General features: G+C 40.2%; 1 protein-coding gene across 11 annotated transcripts in view; it reads right to left on the reverse strand.

Annotated features, from left to right (window-relative positions):
- LOC135310821 (erbin-like) overlaps positions 1-13,082 on the reverse strand; it is a 173,340-nt gene that overhangs the window by 132,065 nt on the left and 28,193 nt on the right. Inside the window, exons 4-5 of one of the 11 annotated variants that reach the window (XM_064439839.1) lie at positions 7,354-7,398; positions 6,351-6,439 (exon numbers count right to left, since the gene is read on the reverse strand). The exons of the other annotated variants lie outside the window; for them this stretch is intronic. The gene's annotated coding sequence lies outside the window, so the exon portion shown is untranslated. The remainder of the gene's footprint in view (positions 1-6,350; positions 6,440-7,353; positions 7,399-13,082) is intronic. 11 annotated transcript variants of the gene reach the window in all.

The following is a 13,082-nucleotide window of genomic DNA, read 5'->3' on the forward strand; positions in this document are numbered from 1 at the left end:
ATGGAAAATGTGTAGTTATTCCTCAAATAATGAGAGAAATTATGAAAAAAACACATGGTGCCACTCATATGGGAGCTGAGGCATTAGTAGAAATGACAAAAACATATGCAATAGGCATTAATATGCTAAAAATCGCCAAAGGTATTACAAAAGGATGTGAGACTTGTTTAAGGAATAATCCAAAAATTCAATGGAGACCCTTACCAGGAGAGGTAAAAAGAGGCTCTGTACCTGGGCGTTATTGGCAAATTGATTTTTCAGAATTACCAAAGTATAAAGGATATAAGTATTTATTAGTGTCCTGGTTTCAGTTGGGATAGAGTTAAATTTCTTCGTAGTAGCTAGTATGAGACTGTGTTTTACATTTTTGCTGGAAACAGTGGTGATAATGTGGAGTTGTTTTAGTTGTTGCTAAGTAGCAGTTACACTGGTCAAGGACTTTTTCAGCTCCCTGTGCTCTGCCAGGTACACAGGAAGCTGGGAGGGGACACAGCCAGGACAGCTGACCCCAACTGACCAATGGGATATTCCATACCATATGACATCATGCTCAGTATATAAAACTGGGGGAAGAAGAAGGAAGGGGGGACATTGGGAGTAATGGCATTTGTCTTCCCAAGTAACCGTTACGCGTGATGGAGCCCTGCTTTCCTGGAGACGGCTGAACACCTGCCTGCTGATGGGAAGTAGTGAATGAATTCCTTGTTTTGCTTTTCTTCCGTGCGCAGCTTTTGCTTTACCTGTTAAACTGTCTTTATCTCAAACCATGAGTTGCCTCACTTTTACTCTTCCAATTCTCTCCCCCGTCCCACCAGGGGGGAGTGAGCGAGCAGCTGCGTGGTGCTTGGTTGCTGACTGGGGCTAAACCATGACAATTAGTAACTGTTGATACCTTTTCATGCTGGCCAGAGGCTTTCCTGTGTCACATCAACAAAGCCAGAGAGGTAGTAAAAGTGTTTTTAAAAGAAATAATACCCAGATTTGGAGTTCCTGAGGGATTTTCATAAGACAGGGGACCCCATTTTGTAGCCAAAATTATATGAGAAGTTTCAAAATTTTTACATTAAATGGGGTTTACACACACTGTGGAGACCACAATCTAGTGATTCATCCTTTCCACTTTTCCAAACAATTAAACAACAAATTAGAAAATTATGTCAAGAAACCCAGATGAAACGGACTGAGGTTTTGCCCTCGTCATTACTTAGAATCAGAATAACACTATGGACACAAGAAAAAGTTAGCCCGTTTGGGATAGTATATGGGAGACCCTATGTTGTAAACTTAACAGGGAAAGACAGTCAGATGCACCTGAATGGAGAACAGATTCTAAGAGACTACTTAATTTCTCTGGGCAAAGTTATTAACTCTCTCCAATGGTATATTCTGGTTAAAGCTCCTGTGTCTTTAGATCCACCAGTGCACCCCTTTCAAGCCCAGAGATTCAGTATATCTACAGACATGGAAAGACGAACCACTCAGAGAAGTGGAAAGGACCTTATCAGGTGCTGCTGACTACAAATACTGCAGTGAAGCTCCAGGGAATTGAGTCCTAGATCCATTACACTAAAATTAAAAAAAAAAAAAGTATCTTCACCTCAGTAGACTTCTACACCAAAGGGATCCTTGAAATTAAAGTTGTATCCAGTATTGAATTATTTGAATAAGAGTCTATCCAGAAAAAATATTTTTGTACGACATTGGATAATTATTTGTGAAACTAATAGTGAAATGGTTGATTGTTTTAGGTGTTCTGATAATTTGGATGGGAAAAAGTTATTCACAGATTATGCTGCCACAATGGGACAGAAATCAAAATCTATGGGAATTACTAGCCCAAGAGGTAACCGATAGATCCTCCTTCTGTATTGGATCTGGGAATGCAGTAGGAGGCATGTATAGTTCATGCCTGATAGGAGTTCCCAGTCCCTTAGAACTCCAGCAAATATAACCAGAGACCCTTGCTCTATAGGAAGATCGGCTCCCTTCCTTATTTAAAAGTAAGATTTACAACATGAATCGAGAAAAAGAAGAGATGTTCATCAGCTACCTAGTGACTGTGATTCACAAATCATTTTATATGGTCCAAGTGAAATCACGGCAGCTGCCATTCTCACCCCTGGAGCTGGGGTAGCTATGAATTACCACATTCTAAAACAAATTGTTTGTGCGCTGGTAAAAGATATAAATTTTACTTCACAGGCCGTGGCAGCTATTGGCACTGAAATGACAGAAATCCGAGAAGCCACCTTGGAACACCGGGCAGCTATTGACTACTTACTGTTAAGACACAAGCATGGTTGTGAGGAACTTCAAGGAATGTGTTTTTTCAATGGCTCAGATAATTCACAGTTATTAGAAAATACAATTGAGAAAATTAGCCTCTGGAGCTTATGAAAGGCAAGGATTGGATCTTTCTTGGTTAACCTCGTGGCTTCTCAATTTTAGATGGCTAAAGCAACTGTTTGTAACTATCTTAACTGTACTAATAATCATAACCACTTGTTTTATTCAGCATACCCTGAGGAAATATAAAGGAATGGTTTGAGACTTGAAGGTGTTAAGACATCTCAAGCCTCAAAAAGGGGGGAGATGATTGTAAGAGAACACCCTCCCTTAGAAAAAAGAGGTATTGTCTGTATTTAGTTAGCATGAATCTAGACACTCCTTTTTGATCAAGTGCTGCTTACCAAGTGGTTTCATGTTTTAATATTTAACCTAAGCTTAGGGATGGGATATCTTGGCCACCAGCATTATCCATTTAATCAAGGACAACCATTCCTTTGGGAAGAAAATAAAGAATTAGCAAGAGAAAATAGCCTTAAATTGTCCTGGCATAACACGTGACCATATATATATGGATAAAAAGAGTTAGGGTACTTCAACCCTGAAGACCACCAAAGACCCCTGAAGAGAGGAAGACATGCACAGAAGGATCTGAAGCAGAGCCAAGGGGAGTGAATTAATGCCATTACACAACCTATGTAGATTACAATTAATATGTATTAGATAGGCAGAATATGTATGGAGTTATTGTATAAATATAATGAGGTAGCTGGCTTCAATGTGCTTGATTTGTGGAAAACTACTGAGCACCCAGGCTTGCGCAACCCTGAAATAAATTAGCAATGTCTCTCCTGAGTGTGTGATTATTGACTCATTGCACACCGGGCGATGAATCTGCTTTTTTGACAACACTAGCTTGCCAAGTACTTCACAGTATGTTTAATTTATATGACAAAAGGTCGAGGGGCTGCTGTACTTCAGTGTTTTCACTAAACAGTAGGCTAGATACAGTCAGATTCTACACCAATCCATTAAAAAGATAGAAGAAAACTCTTCATTAGATGGTGGGATATCAAAGCTTCCTTTTTTAACAATGCATTAGTACATCTAAAAATAAGAATATTTAAGTGTATTGCAACGCAAAGCATTTAGAGACTGCAAATTCCATGCTGGGGTTTTCCACAGAACGGGAAAGCCAACAAAAGAAACAGCATAACCTCCTCCTCCTCCTTCCACAGGAACAGGCTCCAGCATGACATCCTCCAGACACCCACAGCCAGATGCCAAAGACGCTACTGAAGCTGATGGACTCACTGAGTCAGAGCTACCCATGCCTTTTCCAAGCATCAGAGACCACACGTGAAGACACAAGAGGAATCCCAGTGCTAACATTTACAAATGAAAAAGCCTTTAATAAAAAGAAATATTGTCTCATTTTGTTCTAGCATTTCAGCGATCTGCAGAGCTGTGGAAAAACACACCACTTCAAAAAGAAGCACTAACACCAGCCTCTTCAAACAGGAGTATAAACAGAACAACATATGCCTTGGAAACAACAAGGAGTGGAAGCAGATTGTATGTGTGAGTTGATGTGCTGGTTTTGGCTAGGATAGAGTTAATTTTCTTCATAGTAGCTAATATAGGGCTATGTTTTGGATTTCTCCTGGAAACAGTAGTGATAACACAAGGATGTTTTATTTATTGCTGAGCAGTACTTGCACAGAGTCAAGGCCTTTTCTGCTCCTCACCCCACCAGTGAGTAGGCTGATGGTGCACAAGAAGCTGGGAGGAGACACAGCCAGGACAGCTGACCCAAACTGACCAACGGGATATTCCATACCATATGATGTCATGCTCAGTATATAAAGCTGGGGGAAGAAGGAGGAGGGGGGGAAGGTTTTGAGTTATGGCATTTGTCTTCCCAAGTAACTGTTACGCATGATAGAGCCCTGCTTTCCTGGAGATGGCTGAACATCTGCCTGCCCATGGGAAGGAGTGAATAAATTCCTTGTTTTGCTTTGCTTGAGCATGCGGTTTTTGCTTTACCTATTAAACTGTTCTTCTCTCAGCCCATGAGTTCTCTCTCTTTTACTCTTCTGATTCTCTCCCCCATACCACTGGCAGGGAGCGAGCGAGCAGCTGTGTGGTGCTTAGTTGCTGGTTGGGGTTAAACCACAACAGTTGATTACCAGAAGTCTGACAGTATGATATAGGTGTGTCTTCCCCTAAATTTGATATATGGGAAGTTTGCTTTGTCAAGTCGTTTTGACTTTCGAGAATTATGTTTTGGTTTTCAGAATATGAAAGAGTTAACTAACTGGTTCATATAAATATAGAAATAAGATACTCTTCTTCACTCAAATGCCTCAAAAAGAGAATACGTTAGTTTGGGAAAACCATTTGCCCCTTCTTTTTCAGTGACTGTTTTCATACTTACTCTTACTTGCTCAGGTCTCAAAAGTTTCTGAAGCAACAAAACTCAAGGCCTAACAATGCAAAACACACATATTTAGTTTTCCTAACTTATTTCTTTATTCTGTATGAGAGATCTTGAGATTTTGGGGGGGGTTGGGGAGGAAGGGGTTTTAAAAAAGAAAAAAAATCACATGCATCCACAGCAAATGGATCAATAGACATATGCCTGTACATCACCACAATGTTAGGCTGCATCTCCAGTCAGTTATCACATCAGTTAAAGTACCTAAACTCACAGCTCATGTTCCAAGCCAAAACAAACTCGTATTTAAGTATCAAATAAACAATACTCTCCAAAAAGCCTACCCACCCGAAACCATTGATTTGACCAATGTGAGTGTACATTAATTATAACACTTCAAAAACCAGAATGAACCAAGAGAGCTGTATTAAAGTAAATGTAGGAAACTATGCAATGTGATTTGGTTCAAACTTATCTTATGTTTGTTTATATTTTACTTCTGAACATATATGAAGAATTGTTTAGCATTGGTGTTCTACAACAGAAATGACTGCCAATACTAGGAAAGAGGTGCAACAGGATAGGCAAAAGTATTCTACACTACTACTCTTCTGCAATAGATAGGATAGATAGTCAGACACACACCCAATCTGTCTACCTATCTTGTGATCAGTTGCCCAAGCAGAAAAAACTGTAATGGAGGAAAGGAAGGATGTACTACAGAAGAGAGTCCACTGTTATAAGTACCAAAGACAGGAAAACATGATGTTGCACACGTGCTTTTCTTATATTGCTCAAAAAAATAACTTCTCCGTGGATAATTTGGGTAAATACAGAGAAGGTGGAAGGGAACACAAAGTATAGCATTGTTTCCCTTCCCACAAAAATCTTAGTTTCATAATATACCACAACATCAGATCATCTGAAGGCACCAGATCAATGTAAGATTGCTTTGCAGATCTACAACACTGTGATGGCTTATTTTTCTCCCCCACTGAACAACTCCAATTTTTTAAGAGGCAGATCTACTAAAGAACTTGGAGGGTGAAAAAAAACCCAAAATCAAACCCCCTTGTTCCCTAAACCATTAAAGCCTTGACATAAGTTTACCTCAGGTTCAGTGTTTGCAGCCAGAGGAAAAATTAGGGTCTTGATACAGTTGGGTTTTTTACTTCATGAAGAAGTAGGAAGGGAAAAACATCACTCTATAATCAGTAGCTTTTCTTTGTAATCATTAAAGGCTCAAAAGTTTGAGTGCATAAGGGAAAATAGCTGTGTTCTGTTTGTAAAGACTTAATCTACCACCCCAAAAATACATTGTTAAAAAATACCTAGGTGAAATAGATATGCCTGCTAATTATAAACTATCAGATTTCTGATCATATTTTTTTGCTCCATGAATCCCTTTTGGCATTTATTTCACACCTTATGTTTCAAGTTTATTTGAGGATCACACCTAAGCATTGGAGATGCTATAGCATCTGTAGTAAACTCAAAAATACATAGGTTTAAACTACACAGAAATAGTCTTTACCAATTCATATACATTAACTGTGACAGTAATAGGTAAGAAAAAATCCACAATAACTACACAAAATGTGACAAAGAAAAATGTTATCTTATTTACCTGCCTATATCCTGAAGGCAATGATGACTACGCAGACAAGTTTTCCTCTAGGGGTTCAGTGGTGGTGAAGACTAATTATTCTGTGAAGTCTCATATTTGTGAGAAAAGTTAATGAATGAGAGAACCTAAATGAGACTGGCAAACATTCAGGTCAGTACAAATTTTACACTCTGAACATTTGTGGCATTCTAAATGCATGGATGTGTCTTGTGCCTGTGGCCTTTTATTGCTACGGACTTGTCCAAGAGATTCTGCACCACAGTTTGAGCTGCTAACCATCTGAGGGTTTATATTTATCAAATTAAGCATAAAATATACTGGACTCAATTGTTAGAACCAATAACCACCTAGTAGTTGCCTGAAATTAGGTTAGAAAATAGGTATTAGGAACTTGATGAATCTTTTACATTTCCCATATTTCAGAAACACAATTTTATAGCACAATAAATATTTCAATTAAAATTGTTAAGGAATAGCAACTGTTTGCAGTTAGTTTCTGCTATGATTGTATACTTAACTATAGATCTCACTCTACCAGCCAAGCCATTGTTAGGGTATGTAAATTCTCGAGTTATCTTTCCTTCCAGGGCAGAGGTGAGCAGTGCTAGTTAAGCAACACTGAAATCTATTTTTAGATGTCATTTTCCCCACACACATGTACAGGCATAACTTTCCAATTAACAATTGCTATTATGAACCTTTTATTTCCTTCTGTGTTTATTGGTCCTCACTGCTTTGCAAAGTTGAACAAGGAGACATCATTGACAAGTTTGATTACAGATACAATTAGCAATCTGACAACTTACTTGCAAAATTGCTGAACATTCATAGCTACAAATGAAAATAACCTCTGCTGTGCTCTGAACATGCAAAATGATACAAAAATACTAGCCTGTTATCGTTTGTTTGGGTGGGTTTAAAGAAAAAAGTCATACTTTTTAATAGCTTCAAGTGTCAATTATTGTGCACATCAATTCACTGTAAAAACAGTATATTAACTCACCCCATATGCCCATTATGAAGATCAATTTTTGAACGTCAGTGTTCTCTATAAACAGTAACAAAGAAATAAACCAGTAGGAATCATAAACTTTTATATTCAAAACAGGAATTAGATAGTAGAGCAGGAACAAAGCAGAGAGATGTATTTTTATAAATGCACTGATTTGAAGTAGGGATATACCCTCAAGGCAAGTGTCCTGTATTAAAACTTTTTAGTAGGCTGTGAACAACCAAACAGGTGTTTTACTGAAAGTTGAAATTTCCTGTTTGAACCAATATTAAATTCATAACTAACAGCAGCAGCTACTGATTGTGACTATATACAACATTATAGCAAAATATATTTTTACTCTATTACACTTCACACAGGCATGTGCTATCTGCCACTGAGGTATGCTCCATTTCTCCATGACATTATCACATTACTCTTGAAAAGACTAATGCTGCTGCTTAATCTCATGGTTTGAGCCAATTTATAAACATTGAGCCTTGGCTTGCTGTCAGATCTCTTTACTACCTGCCTGAGAATCAATGATGATTAAGAGAGCAGATTGTCACTTTTTACCATATCATTTAAAGCTACCCAAACCCCTATTGCAAAGCTAATTTGCATTCTGCAAATACTGTTCTAGAAACAATTTGTTTTATGGATGGAATGGAGCTATACAATCCCCTTGGATTTTTACTCTGTAACAGGATTACAATCCTCTTCTATCACACAAAAACAATCCAGGACCATGAGCCACCTGAACTAAAAAGGCAAACAGTTCATTAAGGTAATAAAGATTACTATCATTTGAAATCACAAAGCTGCAAGGTAATTAATCACCAGCTCACAAGAAAGTTTAAGGAAATTAATATACTGAATTCAACTGATTGGAAAATGGTCCTGGTTTTTTCTGTTAAAAAAACAAAAAAAAACCCACAAAAAATACCAAAACAACAAAAAACCAAAACAAACCAAAAACCCACAACACTAAACCACTCTGCAGATTAAGCTTAGACGTAACCAATGCAGAGATTTTTTTTTTTTCAGATTCAAAAAGCTAAGAACACAATTGTTATTTAAAACCCTGGCTAGAAGATGGCAGTGTCTGGAAAACAACAGGATACGTTTGCTGTGTTCCCTCTGATAATGAGGTTCTAGTGAGGGTTGTTTTGCCTCAATTCTTAATGGCTTTTTATCAAATTTGATCTAAACTAACACAGCATAAGTGTAACATGCAGAAACTGCTGCTTATGCATAGTCTGCAAATCACCAGTAGGTCTCTCCTCATTCTCAATTTCTCATTCTTGGATCATCTTGGAGAAATACACTGCCTGGAAGAACATGCCCTTCACATATTGACCAAAGTGCTACCAAACTGTATTTTGAAGATTATATTCATGCATCTTCCAAAACCCATTTTACAGTGGTTGCCCATTCCAGTTCACAGTATCTTCCAGTAATATATGAAATGGATTATTAGATCTAATAGACAAATGATTAGTTTTTTGGGTTTATACATACAGCTCCATTCTCACTTCTGAGTGAAGGAGGAATCAGGAAGTGAGCTCTAAAAACATCCTAACACCTGTTTAATCTCAAAATCAATTCTTCTGGATCTTCCAGATCTTCTCCAACAAGCCAATATAAGAGCTGGCCAAAAAAAAAAATTAAGTCTGTATTTAAAGCTTTCATAGCAATAAAGCAAATCACCTGTTTACCCGATTACTTAATTTTAACTTCCTAGAGAGAAAAATGGACATTTATTAAACTGTATTAAATAACATCTCTATGCAATATTCTGTCTAGCAATAAGACATTGCGACAAAAAAAAAAACCAACCACAAACCATATTTGAAGGTAATAGTAGTCTGGTGTTCACACCAATGAGAGACTGGGCTGAGAATAAATGCTAGCAGCATGATCTATAAAAATAGAGACCAGAATAAATACTAGCAGCTAGATATCAGTAGTGCTATTAGAACTCCAGTTAAAGGGAAACATTGTCAACAGCTTCAACTAGACCTGGCAGGCTAGTATCTAAACCAAAAATAGCAAACACTAAGACAGAGCTTAACCAATTTATCTAACATCCACTAGTTTAAGACTAATGAGTCTTAAACTTAAATCTTGCTAGATATTGAAATGCCTGGGTGATCACTCCTTACAGAAACCACATCTCTATCTCCACTCAATCAGTTATTGTTTGCTTTAAATGCACATTTAAAATAAAACTAGAGCTTGACATGCTTCAAAAGGAGGAAAATGTAAAAGAGGAGCCTTTCCTCTGCAAGCAATTCCTCTGAGAGGAATGGGACTAAAAAGGAAAGTAAAGAAAGCCATATTAAAAAGGGAAAGTTAAAACTTGGTTGGTTTGCTAACATGCCTTCTATCAGTCCATGGTTTCTCAGACAGCTAATAATACTTTACAGGCAATCCTTCCAATGATAGCATCCTCATTAAAGAGGAGAGCCCTGAAAAAGTATTCTCTTTTGCGTCCTCATCCATTCCATCACAATTTCTTACACTGGTGGTTAACAATCCACTTTTGCTCGTTCCTCTTGCCCACCCCAAGTTACTTCCCTTGTCTTTCTAACACTACAGTATCCCTTCCATCTCACAGGAAAGCTCCGGATGATAAACACACCTCTGGGGATTGCCTACTTAAATTCAGTGAATACAAAACCAAAACTTGATCTCAATCACTACCAGCAACCGTTCTTATCACTGTCGTGGTTCAGCCTCAGTTGGCAACTAAACATCATGCAGCCGCTCGCTCACTCCCCCCACCCCTGTGGGACGGGGAAGATAATTTGGAAGAGCAAAAGAGCTTGTGGGTTGAGATAAGCACAGTTTAATAATTACAATAAAATAATAACTATAATAACGACTATGATAATGACAAAAATGATAATATAATAAAATGGAAAAGAAAAAAAAACCAAAACCACAAACGATACAGCCACTCACCACCTGCTGACCGACACTGCCCGTCCCGAAGCTGCTATTGCTGCTTCCCTCCCCCGGCCAGCCCCTTCCAGTTTACATACTGGGCATGACGTTACATGATATGGAATCTCCCTTTGGCCAGTTTGAATCCGCAATCTTAGCTGTGGCCCCTCCCATCCCGGATTCTTGTGCACCCGGCAGAGCATGGGAATCTGGAAAAGTCCTTGACTAGTACAAGCACTACCCAGCAACAGCCAAAACATCTGTGTGTTATCAAAATTGTTTTCATACTAAATCCAAAGCACAGCACTATGCCAGCTAAAGTGAAGACAATTAACTCTATCCCAGCTAAAACCATGACAGTAGCCACCCCTTATTCCATATCATTTACATCATGCTCAGGTCCCATACTACCCAATAAAATTTTGATAACCCCTACCCGCCTTCTCATCCTATAATAGAATATACAGATTTCATTTATCATTCCCCTAGTCTATAGACCACCCCTGTAAAGTGTCCATGAAACATCCACTGAGTTCATTTAGTCCATGACTTTGGGTTCCATCTATTGTGAGAGTCTTTCAAAGAGATGGTGTGTGGTGTTGGATTGTTGCAAGCTGAAGTCAGTCCTCGTTCCATCACCGCTGCACTGTCAGTCCTTGTTCTATCACTGCTGCACTTTGCTCGGTTCAACTGAAAGTTCATTTTCTATTATTAACTTGGGAGATTCCCACCATGATACCATTGATATGGCATATAGCAACCATAGTAGTGATGACATACAACATTATACAGCAATTAACAGCATATTATTCAGTTCATTGGCTCTTTTCACCCAAAATCAAATCTCCTCAAGGTACACACCGGACTCCACCATCCTCCCTCATCACCCACCAAGTGCATCCAGGTCCTCGAGCAAAAACAATGCCACGAATGGGTTTGCCTTTGCCTGAGGCAGGGATAACAGACTGTTTTACCCAACGTATTTTTTTACATGCAGTACAGGGACTTTAACCCCTTTCACGGTACGTAAGAGTTCTGATGGGGGAGGGCCAGCTCGATTGGCACATCCCCTAATGTTGACTAACCACGTGGCCTTTGCTAAATGTGTATCCCACTGCTTGAATGTTCCACCACCCATTGCTCTCAGTGTAGTTTTTAATAGTCCATTGTATCTTTTGATTTTCCCAGAGGCTGGTGCATGATAGGGGATGTGATACACCCACTCAATGCCATGCTCTTTGGCCCAGGTGTCTATGAGGTTATTGCAGAAATGAGTCCCGTTGTCTGACTCAATTCTCTCCGGGGTGCCATGTCACCACAGGACTTGTTTTTCGAGACCCAGGAGTGTGTTCTGGGAAGAGGCATGGGGCACGGGATATCTTTCCAGCCAGCCGGTGGTTGCTTCCACCATTGTAAGCACATGGCACTTGCCTTGGCGGGTTTGCAGGAGTGTGATAGGGTCAATTTAGCAGGCCTCCCCATATTTATATTTCAGCCATCGTCCCCCATACCACAGAGGCTTTACCCACTTCACTTGCTTGATTGCAGCGCATTTCACATTCGTGGAAAGCCTGTACAATAGCATCCATGGTCAAGTCCACCCCTCGATCACAAGCCCACCTGTATGTTGCATCTCTCCCTTGATGGCCTGAGGTGTCATGGGCCCACCGAGCTAGAAATAGTTCACCCTTATGCTGCCAGTCCAGACCCACCTCAGCCACTTCAATCTTGGCAGCCTGATCCACCTGCTGGTTGTTCCGATGTTCTTCAGTGGCCCGACTCTTGGGGACGTGAGCATCCACATGACGTACCTTTACAACCAGGTTCTCTACCCGGGCAGCAATATCCTGCCACAATGTGGCAGCCCAGATGAGTTTGCCTCTATGCTGCCAGTTGTTCTGCTTCCACTGCTGTAGCCAGACCCACAGGGCATTTGCCACCATGCAGGAGTCAGTATAGAGATAGAGCACTGGCCACTTTTCCCATTCAGCGATGTCTAAGGCCAGCTGGATGGCCTTTACTTCTGCAAACTGCCTTGATTCACCTTCTCCTTCAGCAGTTTCTGCTACTTGTTGTGTAGGACTCCATACAGCAGCCTTCCATCTCCAGTGCTTTCCCACAAGACGACAGGACCCATCAGGGAACAGGGCATACTGCTTCTGGTTTTCTGGCAGTTTGTTATAGAGTGGGGCTTCTTCAGCATGTTTCTCCCCCTCCTCTGGTGATAATCCAAAATCTTTGCCTTCTGGCCAGTCCATGATCACTTCCAAGATTCCTGGGCGACTGGGGTTTCCTACTAGAACCAGCTGGAAAATCAGTGCAACCCATTTACTCCATGTAGCTTCAGTTGCATGGTGTGTAGAGGGGATGTTTCCTTTGAACATCCAGCCCAGCACTGGCAGTCGGGGTGCCAGGAGCAGCTGTGCTTCAGTACCAACCACTTCTGAAGCAGCTCGGAACCCTTCATATGCTGCCAATACCTCTTTTTTAACTGGAGTATAGCAGGCTTCGGGCCCTCTTTATCCCCGACTCCAAAACCCTAGGGGTCGACCTCAGCTCTTCCCTGGTGCTTTCTGCCAGAGGGTCCAGGTAGGACCATTCTCCCCGGCTGCAGTGTAGAACACGTTCATTACATCTTGTCCTGCCCAGACTGGCCCAAGAGCTACTGCATGAACTATCTCCTGTTTAATCTGTTCAAAGGCCTGTTGTTGCTCAGGGCCCCATTTGAAATCATTCATCTTCTGGGTCCCTTGATAGAGAGGGCTTACGATCAGACTGTAATCTGGAATACG

This window comes from Phalacrocorax carbo (assembly GCF_963921805.1).
Source record: "Phalacrocorax carbo chromosome W unlocalized genomic scaffold, bPhaCar2.1 SUPER_W_unloc_10, whole genome shotgun sequence".
Classification (NCBI taxonomy): domain Eukaryota; kingdom Metazoa; phylum Chordata; class Aves; order Suliformes; family Phalacrocoracidae; genus Phalacrocorax; species Phalacrocorax carbo.